The sequence below is a fragment of the Schistocerca nitens genome, chromosome 7 (assembly GCF_023898315.1).
Source record: "Schistocerca nitens isolate TAMUIC-IGC-003100 chromosome 7, iqSchNite1.1, whole genome shotgun sequence".
Taxonomy (NCBI): Eukaryota; Metazoa; Arthropoda; class Insecta; order Orthoptera; family Acrididae; genus Schistocerca; species Schistocerca nitens.
The window spans coordinates 261,543,672-261,557,743 of record NC_064620.1 but is presented as its reverse complement, the minus strand read 5'-3'; positions in this window follow the sequence as shown (position 1 = coordinate 261,557,743).

The following is a 14,072-nucleotide window of genomic DNA, read 5'->3' as shown; positions in this document are numbered from 1 at the left end:
AATTGAAGAAGTGTCATGATGATCTCTCCATTGGCAAAAGATTCCGGAATAGTCCCCCATTCGGATCTCAGGGAGGGGACTGCCAAGGGGGAGGTTACCATGAGAAATAGATTGAATAATCAACGAAAGGATAACGTTCTACGAGTCGGGGCGTGGAATGTCAGAAGCTTGAACGTGGCAGGGAAACTAGAAAATCTGAAAAGGGAAATGCAAAGGCTCAATCTAGATATAGTAGGGGTCAGTGAAGTGAAGTGGAAGGAAGACAAGGATTTCTGGTCAGATGAGTATCGGGTAATATCAACAGCAGCAGAAAATGGTACAACAGGTGTAGTATTCGTTATGAATAGGAAGGTAGGGCAGAGGGTGTGTTACTGTGAACAGGTCAGCGACCAGGTTGTTCTAATGAGAATCGACAGCAGACCAACACCGACAACGATAGTTCAGGTATACATGCCGACGTCGCAAGCTGAAGATGAACAGATAGAGAAAGTGTATGAGGATATTGAAGGGTAATGCACTATGTAAATGGGGAAGAAAATCTAATAGTCATGGGCGACTGGAATGCAGTTGTAGGGGAAGGGGTAGAAGAAAAGGTTACAGGAGAATATGGGCTTTGGACGAGGAATGAAAGAGGAGAAAGACTAATTGAGTTCTGCAACAAGTTTCAGCTAGTAATAGCGAATACCCTGTTCAAGAATCACAAGAGGAGGAGAGATACGGGAAGATTTCAATTGGATTACATCAAGGTCAGACAGAGATTCCGAAATCAGATACTGGATTGTAAGGCGTACCCAGAAGCAGATATAGATTCAGATCACAATATAGTAGTGATGAAGAGTACTCTGAGGTTCAGGACATTAGTCAGGAAGAATCAATACGCAAAGAAGTGGGATACGGAAGTACTAAGGAATGACGAGATACGTTTGAAGTTCTCTAACGCTATAGATACAGCAATAAGGAATAGCGCAGTAGGCAGTACAGTTGAAGAGGAATGGACATCTCTAAAAAGGGCCATCACAGAAGTTGGGAAGGAAACCATAGGTACAAAGAAGGTAGCTGCGAAGAAACCATGGGTAACAGAAGAAATACTTCAGTTGATTGATGAAATGAGGAAGTACAAACATGTTCCGGAAAAATCAGGAATACAGAAATACAAGTCGCTGAAGAATGAAATAAATAGGAAGTGCAGGGAAGCTAAGACGAAATGGCTGCAGGAAAAATGTGAAGACATCGAAAAAGATATGATTGTCGGAAGGACAGACTCAGCATACAGTAAAGTCAAAACAACCTTTGGTGACATTAAAAGCAACGGTGGTAACTTTAAGAATGCAACGGGAATTCCATTGTTAAATGCAGAGGAGAGAGCAGATAGTTGGAAAGAATACATTGAAAGCCTCTATGAGGGTGAAGATTTGTCTGATGTGATAGAAGAAGAAACAGGAGTCGATTTACAAGAGATAGGGGATCCAGTATTAGAATCGGAATTTGAAAGAGCTTTGGAGGACTTACGGTCAAATAAGACAGAAGGGATAGATAACATTCCATCAGAATTTCAAAAATCATTATGGGAAGTGGCAACAAAACGACTATTCACGTTGGTGTGTAGAATATATGAGTCTGGCGACATACCATCTGACTACCGGAAAAGCATCATCCACACAATTCCGAAGACGGCAAGAGCTGACAAGTGCGAGAATTATCGCACAATCAGCTTGACAGCTCATTCATCGAAGCTGCTTACAAGAATAAAATACCGAAGAATGGAATAGAAAATTGAGAATGCGCTAGGTGACGATCAGTTTGGCTTTAGGATAAGTAAAGGGATGAAAGAGGCAATTCTGACGTTACGGCTAATAATGGAAGGAAGGCTAAAGAAAAATCAAGACACTTTCATAGGATTTGTCGATCCGGAAAAAGCGTTCGACAATATAAAATGGTGCAAGCTGTTCGAGATTCTGAAAAAAGTAGGGGTAAGCTATAGGGAGAGGCGGTCATACACAATATGTACAACAACCAAGAGGGAATAATAAGAGTGGACGATCAAGAACGAAGTGCTCGTATTAAGAAGGGTGTAAGTCAAGTCTGTAGCCTTTCGCCCCTACTCTTCAATCTGTACATCGAGGAAGAAATGATGGAAATAAAAGAAAGGTTCAGGAGTGGAATTAAAATACAAGATGAAAGGATATCAATGATACGATTTGCTGATGACTTTGCTATGCTGAGTGAAAGTGAAGAAGGATTAAATGATCTGCTGAACGGAATGAACAGTCTAATGACTACACAGTATGGTTTGAGAGTAAATCGGAGAAAGACGAAGGTAATGAGAAGTAGTAGAAATGAGAAAGCGAGAAACTTAACATCAGGATTGATGGTCACGAATTCAATGAAGTTAAGGAATTCTGCTACCTAGGCAGTAAAATAACCAATGACGGACGGAGCAAGGAGGACATCAAAAGCAGACTCGCTATGGCAAAAATGGCATTTCTGGCCAAGAGAAGTCTACTAATATCAAATACCGGCCTTAATTCGAGGAAGATATTTCTGAGGATGTACGTCTGGAGTACAGCATTGTATGGTAGTGAAACATGGACTGTGGAAAAACCGGAACAGAAGAGAATCGAAGCATTTGAAATGTGGTGCTATAGACGAATGTTGAAAATTAGGTGGACTGATAAGGTAAGGAATGAGGAGGTTCTATGCAGAATCGGAAAGGAGTATGTGGAAAACACTGATAAGGGGAAGGGACAGGAAGATAGGACATCTGCTAAGACATGAGGGAATGACTTCCATGGTACTAGAGGGAGCTGTAGAGGGCAAAAACTGTAGAGGAAGACAAAGATTGGAATACGTCAAGCAAATAATTGAGGACGTAGGTTGCAAGTGCTACTCTGAGATGAAGAGGTTAGCACAGGAAAGGAATTCGTGGCGGGCCGCATCAAACCAGTCAGTAGACTGATGAAAAAAAAAAAAACAATTAAGTGTCAGGAAGTCGTTTCTCAATGTATTTGTATGGAGTGTAGCCATGTATGGAAGTGAAACATGGACGATAACTAGTTTCGACAAGAAGAAAATAGAAGCTTTCGACATGTGGTGCTACAGAAGGATGCTGAGGATTAGATGGGTAGATCACATAACTAATGAGGAGGTATTGAATTGAATTTGGGAGAAGAGGAGTTTGTGGCACAACTTGACAAGAAGAAAGGACCGGTTGGTAGGACATGTTCTGAGGCATCAAGGGATCACAAATTTAGCATTGGAGGGCAGCGTGGAGGGTAAAAATCGTAGAGGGAGACCAAGAGACGAATTCATTAAGCAGATTCAGAAGGATGTAGGATGTAGTAGGTACTGGGAGATGATGAAGCTTGCACTGGATAGAGTAGGATGGAGAGCTGCATCAAACCAGTCTCAGGACTGAAGACAACAACACAGGACTTGACAGAGGCCTGTTGTTTACAAATTTTACAGTAGATAGCAGCATCTTTGGGGGCTGTGATATATGCGTTACAGGATATGTTTGATAGGTGAACGCAGGTGAATTTAGTGTACTGTTGAGCTTTGTGACAGTATTATTCGGCAACATGAGATGTCCGTATTTACTGTCGGCTTTTTAGTTTCAATGGTGCCTAATGGCATAGGACCTTCAACGTATCTTATGCTCCAGGACAATATACACACTTACGTAGTTTTCAGAATGAATAGTAATGCGGTATATTGATTTGTTTCTTTGTTTTACAACACTTGGTAATGATATAACGTAGTTCAGAAACATGTTGTGTCAAATATATCATATTTGACAACTGGTGTGTAACATACTCTGCACTGAATCACGAGGCAGTTGTATTATGGGTTCACAACAGATTAAGCTTAATATAAATCTGCTGTATGTTGTAATCACTGTTATTGATGATCACTGTTATTGTGTTTAGAGCGCGTTATATCCCTCTTTAAATTTCTTCATAGCTCGACGTTCCTCTCCTGAATCTTCGCCAGCATTTAGCTGTTGACCCCGATGGTTGAACACTGTCAAAAGGCTTTACATAGGATGTGTCACCGAAAACCTTTCCAATGTGCTGGCTACGAGCTGAGTATGGCAAGATATCCTGCCCCATATCCATTTGAAAAGTGGAAACGAGTTCACAAGGGGGTTCGGACGCAAACCAATCCGTTTCCGACTGTTCGCCGAGGCACGAGGCTCTGTCCGTGGGCTAAGGCGTTGCACATGTTATGCGACAAAATTAGTAAGGAAACGTGACAGTAATTATTTCTAAGTTCAAACAGCCGAATAGACTCAATCGGACGGAAGTGGCATCACCAACCAGCTGGTAAGCGTAAACGTTTCAACACCGTTTCTAGGTCATGTAAACAACCAACAAAACGCTCATCAGAGAGACTGTGAGCAGCTCAACAGAAAATGACTAGAACACTGCCGACCGAACCGCCTTCGTTACATCCGTACATTACATAAGAGACACTAGGTAGAATTCAACAACGTCTAGCGAGAGTTTGACTAAACAGTGAATACGCTGTAACAGCGCTGACGGATGGTCCGAGAGTCTATCAACACAACTCTGGCAGTAAGTTCCATGTCAACACAACTCTGGCAGTAAGTTCCACTGTCGCACGGGTCTGAAGGGCTACCGTACCAGCGAGTCAGTTTCAGCATTCAGCGTGACTACGTGGCATCTAATACCGGTGTCCGCCTGAGGGGACAACGTGAGAGCTAATTTAGAACGATTAAGTAAATCCCAAATCGGCTTGTCAGTCAAAACACACACACGTCGTGGCCATCTCTATTTCCAAGCCGAGCCAGTTACGTGGGGTACCTTCTTCGCTAGCGGGAGGCTTATGCGCAGCATGAGGATGTCATCAAGTTCCACTCTTAGCTGGTGTAGTGGCCTCAGTAGCCGTGAGTCCACAGTTGGATCCAGTGGATTCTTCCCTGGATTATGTGGTTGCCAGGTGACACAAAAGAAGCAGCAGCAACGACTCGTATATTTAGTAATAAGTGGAATTATTTTCAATATAGTTTCGTTGCATCTAACGTCACCGCTCTGGTCCTCGGTCTGCATCCTGGAGTATTAGTAGCGGTGTCCAGCCCGGCTGAGGTCTCAGGGCGGTCCCTAAACACAGAATAAACGTGACGCTCCAATACCAAGAGATAATCAACGGCAAATGGAACACGGGGAACACCGACTGCCAGGCTGCAAGGGAGGCGGACAGAACGTTATCACATACTTAGGGAAGTACTTCGTAGGTGACACCCAATGTCACGAAATGTATCGTCGAGGTAATTGAACACAATCACGATAAGACTACGCATAAGCAAGACCGACCAAGTATGAGCCTCAGAAATAAATAAAGCCGGTTTATTTTGCACCCTTTTAAACACACACACATATAAAATCGTCATTAGACTTCAACAGAAATTTCTGCTTCCTCCTTCAATTAAGCCGGTCACGTACTTTAGTAACTGACGTACTTTAGTAACCTACGTATGACTATGTTCCAGGTATTACGAGCTGCCTATATTGGATCCAGCCGTTAGTGTAGAAACTACTTAGTGTGTTGAACAACTGGTGAAACTACTGAATAGGTGAAACTACTGGTGAAACTACTATCCATTTACTCCTTTTTTTTTCAAAAAAATGGTTCAAATGGCTCTGAGCACTATGGGACTCAACTGCTGAGGTCATTAGTCCCCTAGAACTAGTTAAACCTAACCTAAGGACATCACAAACATCCATGCCCGAGGCAGGATTCGAACCTGCGACCGCAGCGGTCTTGCGGTTCCAGACTGCAGCGCCTTTAACCGCACGGCCACTTCGGCCGGCTTTTTTTTCCCAATTAAAACACTGACCTGCAGAATTTACCCTGACAAAGACAGCTGAGACTTAACCTATTCATTTATTACCCACAATATGCAAGCCCAATGCAATCTGACTGCTATACTGTGACAAAATGGGTTAAAATAGTTAAAACAAAAGAATGGCCCTGAATTGCAAGAAATCCTAACAGTAACCCATACTTTTTCATACGTCACGTACCCCATAGAAAATCGTCATAACACGAACTACAGCAATTACAGCAAACAGCAACTACAGACAGCTAAATAAAAAGATTCTAAATACTATAAACTCCAACTGCTAGGAGGCACGTGGTTAGCAAAATAAAGATTTTGTTGTCGAGTAAACAATTTATGTAGAAGATTTTACCTTATTCATGTGACATCCAGTTCCAAAAATTGTACAGTTGTCAATAATTCCACTACCCATACATTTGTAAAGCCTTCTCTGGTAGGTTGTTAACCGCTAGTCCGTCCAAGCACAGGATGCCTTGCAGAGAGCGCAGAGCGCTGTCAGCGATATTAATACAGCCTATAGCGCTGCCAGCATACAGACATACAAACAGGCTACTTACAGTGTAGTTTGATGTAGATAGAAACACTTGAACAGTATGAACAGACAGTATACTATACTCTATTGGGACATAAAAACTATTTATTTCGCACGAAAACTGACGTTTCGTCGAGTTATTACCAGTTTATCGAATCAATCTTTTTTTTTTTTAAGTATGACTGAAATTTCTTCCACCCATTTCGCTCCCCATAGGATTGTAACTGGTATGTTTTCGGTTAACAGTACTGAGCCCACTCATGACCTAAACTTACAAGCCAGAACGTTATGGTCATTTCCCGTCAAGAAACTAAATTCTGCCGGGTGGCGTTGCGGTTACGTGACACGCTAAGTATAGCACACGCGCGCAGCAAAGACGAATGGCGAGTCATTCTGGCAATGATACGAGCAGAAACTGACGAAAACGATTAACTCGAACGACTTTGACAAAGGACTGATTGCGATGACACGCAGGTCTCTCAACACACTGTTAAGCGCACGCTGTTGGACATGAGGCTCTGAATCAATGATCCTTACGTGTTTCGACATTGACCGTATGACATCATCAGTTACGATAGTAGTGGGTTCAAGATGATCGGCATTGACGACGAGGCAGTGTAAACATCTTTCCTGGTCGGATGAATAACGTTCCTTATTACACCAGGCCGATAGTTCCTTCTAGATACGACGACACCCAAGCGAAATGCTGCTTGAAACTTGCAGTACATCACGGAATCAAGCTGGTGAGGGCAGTAGTAAAACAGTTATCAATGTTAAAAGCTTCGCATCTTCTAGAGTGGTTTGAGGAGACTGATAGTGAAGTTAACGTGTTAGATACAAAATTCCCATTAAGTAAACAACACTAGGACAACATTCGGAGCCACCTTAAATCATCGGGCCGTAATTTGTGGGAAATGGGCATCCTCTACGTAGATAGGCTGATAGACATCTCTGTAATCGAACCAGCGACATTTATTATCCATGCCATGCGGAATCACTGCTGTATTGCGTCCCATAGGTGGTCCATCACGCAGGTGGTCGGATTCGTATGGCACATCTGTATGAACTGTGCTATCAATAATACGCTGAGGTAACTGGAATATTACTTACTGTTGGGTACCGCTGTGCTGTAAGAACGACGCTGATGATCTACAAAGAGGTCTTGCTATGAAATCAAACGGCACCGAAATCATCAGTCTTGGTTGTCGGGCTGTATAGTCCGATTGGCATCCCAACCCATTCCGGTGGGTCTCCAGGTACGTCTTCTGTGGTCATTGGCGACTTATATATGAACTCGATTCTACTCCAGTCAATGAGACTCCAAAGCAAAGACGTGTCTGGAGACACCCTGGCCAGCGACGTCACCGGGTCTCTCCAAAACTGCGAATTTTTGGAGTACTATGGGCAGGCCCTCCAAACAGATCTGGATTTTGACCATCTAATGTACCAGTTGGACATAATTTGGCACAGTTTCGCTCAGAATAACATCCATAACCCTATCAATCAATGTACGGCTGTATAACTACTTGCGTAAGGGCCAGAGGGGACCTGACTTGCTTAATTGGTGAAATAATTTTTTTTGAATAAATGATCCAATTTTCTGAAATTGCAGTCATATGTTTGTCTGTAAATGTATTTCACATCTAGCGATTTCCGACCTACTGTTCTATTGTAATATATTTTTTTTAGCTTACAGCGCATATCACTACCATTACAGTTTCAACAGAAATTTCTACTCCTTCCTTCTCCGCGCTCTCTTTCTTAGTCTCATATATTTATTGAACTTATTGATGATTCATATGAACAAGGTTTGGACTTTATTTTTTGCAGATGTATATTTAGTGGAGAACATGACTTTCAGGTGGCCAGTGGCATGGCAAGAGTGTACTTTATTGTGTATACTACAACTTTTGAGAGCCAATTACCACCTAAAATGTTGTGTCACCTTTATTTAAAGGAATAAACAGCCTTAAAGAGTAAGTAACACATTTCGGAACGCGAAGCATAACAGGCTAAAAGGAAACAACGACAACTCGTACCAGTCAATGAAGCCACATAATTAATTAGTTTGCTCCATATCTTTCACGGACCAGACAAAGGGAAGGTGCTATCTCCTCGATGTTGGATCACAGCATAATTTTTTGTAATACTCTCATCAGCCACTCCATTAGCGTTCACTGATACATCGTCCGCAGCTCGTGGTCTTGCGGTAGCGTTCTCGCTTCCCGCGCCCGGGTTCCCGGTTTCGATTCCCGGCGGGGTCAGGGATTTTCTCTGCCTCGTGATGACTGGGTGTTGTGTGATGTTCTTAGGTTACTTACGTTTAAGTAGTTGCAAGTTCTAGGGGACTGATGACCATAGCTGTTAAGTACCATAGTGCTCAGAGCCATTTGAACCATTTGAACTGATACATCTTCCATCCATTTCGATTGCCTTGAACAGCATCAGCGTCACTATTTTGACGGAATATCTCATATGTACTCCTTAGAGCAGCGCTTCCAACTACTTCACAAAATTAAACATGGTCCCCAATTTTGTTACCAGCCTGAGACTCTGGAACTAAGAGATTCTTCATAGAAACTTCTGATAGCCCCACCAGGTGCATGACAGGGTTCTGTGTTTTTGTGAACACGTCTTGATTTACGTTGTATGCCTATAACTTCCTAAGCAAAGTCATGCCTTGTATACACAACTCTGAAGTGGAGGCACTCCTGACAGTCATGCTGAATACCAACGATCTAATATTTACTCCGCCACTATCAAACGTATACTGTATTTATGAAACATATCAGCTCTCTGTTCTAATGTGGTGTAACGTATTACTATCTTTACGACGTTTCTCATCGAGCCGTATACGTTATCTCGCATTTCTAGCTGCTTTTCTCACACAACTAATGTTAAAGACTCAGAAATTCAGGGTCGCTACCAGCCCAAGCCCTTCCTAACCATTTAGAAAAAAACGAAGCTTGAAAATTATCAGTTTAATTACTTTAACAATTTAATTACAAGTATGCAAATTTCTTTAAGTAGCCAGATAAATAGCACTCCATGTCGTGCATGAAGCCACTTGATTAATCCGGGATTGGAAATCGGAGTAACTGGGTAAGATCAACACCACAGAATTTATCTTTCACGTAGATTATTTATTGTATCTAAGTATTTGGTTGCAGATCCTAAAAACACGTAACTGGTGCCTGATTAGAAATATTTAAGTAAGCATTACGTGAGAATGTAACAGAGCACAATTTAACTACAGCAAGAAGAAACACACTAAATGGGGATGGGAGACAATGATACTATCATCTCCTTTGCATTCATACCATAAAAATATCTCAGTGAGATCCGCATTACGATTCTACGCATGCACTATTCTAGACAGAGGTTTAACCAATGCACGAGGTTGTGCGATAATTATTCAACATACCAACTGCGTCTGCTGCTTGCAAACTATAGCACGCGGTGAAATCCGAATCAAACTGTTCTGTTGCTTTGTAGAAAGCGCACGAAATAACAGATATTCTTGCAGAAATTATAGCTCATTAAACAAGCAAACTGTTCAAATAAAGCCTATTACGGTGCCGTGGTGTACCAGAAGGGTCATTGATTACCGAACACGTGTCACATAATCGACAAACGAAGACAAAAGTAACTTCCACAAAATATAAGATTAAAATCATTAAAAATTATACTCGCTTCGACTCACGTACGGTTGAGGTGATCCTAACCAGCTTTTTCTAATCAGACTTACTGTTTGAAACCCTACTTCATCGTTATTCAAAATGAACAAAGTAACTTCCAGACTTTCAAATCAAAGCCCCAAAAATCGCCTATTTAAAGCAATATAATTATGGCACATTCTGAAAAATAACTCGCTTCACACGCTTCAGTTAAGCTGAGGTTCTTACATATTTCAACAGTTAAACATAACTAAGTCCTAACTCAACTTGCTTCTTATCACCTGAAACACCCCTTAAGAGCTACAGTCCGTACTCACCAAGCATTCACCGAAGAGTGCCGTTTTCTCTTTCGTGATTACCTAGCTCCGCGTGCAGCGGAAGCTACCAGAGGAGTAGAGCTCCGTCACCAACCACACACACAAAGCCTTCGACTAATATGGGTAAACCTCTCTGTTCAGGTATTGGAAAACTAAGTTGGTCATCCTGTGCTCTCCTTCGAACGAGAAGCAACATCGTCTGCTCCCAGCAGACGATGACCAACTCAGCATTTCCAACATAACAAAACCGAAACCCCACATTAAAACACACATATAATATTCAATAGGCCGTATTTGAGTGCTCAGTCTTTCTGGAAGAGTTCATGAATTGAGCTAAAAAAAGGTAGTAAAGTGAATGAGTTGTACCGAACTCGACAAGCGTCTTCTGAAAAGACTTCACAGAGACGTTTCATCGGTTGAACACGAATGAATTGATGTAGAGCAGCAGGCCGGAAAGCAGTTTAGAGGAAGCATTGGTTGCCAGTGCGTGAGTAGAAATTGTTTAGTTCAAAACCACCTGCCCCCTCTGTTTTTCTCTTTCTCATTTTGCGACATGCACAAACTTAATAAAGGGTCTGTAAATCCGCTAACATCCTACAAAGTACAAAATAAACAGTACATACAGGCAGAAGCACTGGATAAGGTACGTGAAATAATCTTTGTACCGACCTCATAGTTTCATTCATATTATTACTTCTTCAAAACATTCTTCATTTTCCTCGTAAATTTTCGGGATATTCCAGCTGAAAAATTGATGCAGTCTCTCTTCTATATCCCTTTTAGTTTATGTCCGAAACACTGGTTTCTGATCTAGGAAACTGTTGTGCAGTGTTAATTGGTTTGACGTAGACCCTCTTCCTAAATAGCTAAGTTGCTATGATGCAACTATATTAAATTCTTCTCAGTGCCATTTAACATGAATACAATAACTTAATTTCAAGCACAAAAGTTTCAGTGTCTTTCGTGATGCTGGCTTTCGCAACGGTAAACCAGTTTGTACTGCAGACTTAGCCGGTGCAGTTCTTTTTTCTATCGGCTGCCAGGCGTGATGGTCTGGGATGACAGTTTCTCTTTATTTTTGATCCCCTTTCGTTGCCATCCGCGGCAACCTTACTGGACCGCGGTAAGCCGACGATATTCCACGCCTTGTTTTGTTGCCCTCCATAACGAGCCTTCTTGGGCTTACATTTCAGCAACCTAATGTACGCTTTCAGGCGGCGAGGATTACTATTGATTTTATTCGTACTTGCCACATCTGCCTTGGCCAAAAAGCTCGCTGAATCTCTCCCCAACTGAGAACGTTTGTAGTATTGTGGCCAGCGCCCTTGAACCAGCTCGGGATGTTGACGCTCTGACGCACCAATTGGACATTATTTGACACGATATTCCTCAGGACATCCAACACCTCTATGACTCAATGCCAAGTACAGTAACTAGAACTGGACCAACGCGTTATTGACTCGCTCAATGTGTGAAGTTCTTTCTATTGAATCAATCATCCAGTTTTTCTTTGATTGTACATGTACATCACATATACGGACTTCGGTTGCACTGGGATAGTTCCTTCGTGATGCGTCGTATTTATTTGATCAATTATTTTTTGTGTCACGTGCCATCCTAGACATCTCTTATGCTAAACCTTCCAGAAAAGCCTCAAGCCCACGTTTCTTAGCTTCTTGTAACAATACTTTCTTCACCTCCTTGTTCTGTCTGCATTAACTCGTAAGTATGTACATTTAGTTTCCTGATCTTATCTGTGAAAGTCTCAACCGGTTCATTACGCCTCTTGGAAACAATACTCAACTGATCACAGAAAAACAGTACACTGTTCTACTTCCTAAACCTTTGCTCTATCTCTGGTCTGAATCTGTCAAATATCTGGCAATAAGCATAACTCCTCTGTGCACTGCACAAACGACTTTTCTTTCCGTGTTACTTGTATTCCTGTTATCTGTAACAACTGTTCATCAGACAAACCCCGTACGTTAGCCAATGACCTGATATCCATCACAAATGCCGACACGTCCTCAGACGCCCAGACGCCCTACCAGACAAGGGAGAAATTAAGATAGCAACTTGACTTGTTCAGCCTGTGGAGGTCTTTCTCTTGATTAAATTATCCAGTTTTTCTTTGTTTGTACATGTACAGTTGTACTCAAAAGTATCCGAACGACCTGAATTGCATTTCGCCTGATTCGCATACAACCCTCATAACGCAACTGACTAGCAGGTCATCTGATCGCTCCTCGGTACAGTCGTTTGACTATTGAAAATAGTTCCAACAAAACACCACTAGAAAACATTGCTCGGTATTGCAATAACTCAAGATATAAAGTAATACCACGATACTACAAATATCAGGGAACACCTTATCACAGATAACACTGTCCTTAAGGCCTGTAAGCTCACATTTGTTACAATAAATGACATGCCTGAAATGTTACCACTCTTATTATAACGTCAGAAAGTTAATGCACGTAGTAAGTTCGTTGTATTCATGATTTCCTCTTCAAAGTAACACATCGTACTTGTTATTTAACACAAAACACCATTAAAAATTTAACTTTTTCACGAGCTGCAAGTTGAGAATATGTATGATCTTCAAATGACACGGCGAACCATCTGTTCTGCATATGGATTCAAACCCAGGTCATGCAGACTAAGCAAAGATTTCGTGACTGACGGTAACTACCAGTCATTTCTGACTATGCATACAGAGAGTGATATACCTCGATTTTATACAGTACCAGTTAGAATTATCAACTTTAAATTACATAACGTAAACATTCTTACGGACGCGAATTCCAACCCAGCATCTATTGTCCCTGTTAACTAACTACAAGAGGTATTAAATATTGCTTCTTCGCAAGTATCTTACTAGAAATGCCGTGAGGTAAAGCTTTGTGTTGGACAGGAATTCGAACCATGAACCTAATCGGATTGTTATCGAAGCACAATCAATTGTGACATATCGGACTTTCTCGGCAGTAGCAAGATGTTTTAACTGAAATGTCAAGACAAAATATAAATTTTTCTTTCACAGGACTCCAACCCAGCACCTATCGCTGTTATATTCTAGAGAAAACGAACGTTAAATATGGGTTTGTTACACCAGCAGCGACATGTGAGCATGTTTGAACTAGAAATAATATCACGAAGAGTTCAGTGCTCACTGGGAGCAGAGCTCCACACGTATCGTTGTTGACTACACACAAAGAGACGTCAGCTACCGAATTTTTCTCCACCAGCAGCTCAGAATAACATCCTTGATCTTACAGTTATCTCGCAAATAGTTCTGTGTCTCACTGGGAGTCAAAAAGGTCAGATATCGTTAGTGTTGACAACGAATGAAAATACATTAAAATCAAAATTATTATCCACCAGCAGATAGGTGTTCTCATGCTAGAGCTTGATAATACATAATGGAAACTTTCGTGCCGGGCCAGGATTCGAACCCATTCGCGCGCAAAATGTGGAGATGTTGTGGAATCTGCAGTTTTGAACAAATAACAAATTGTAGTCGACCTGTATTGTCACGAAGGGATCAAATTTCGCGTTAAGGGCGGTATGAGTTGCATTCCCTGTTCAGAACCAATTTTATAGACATACAGAAACTGAAATATAAGATGAATAAGTGTCCTGTGATCCTAAATAGCATTTGTTTCGTCACTAGATATAAATAACTA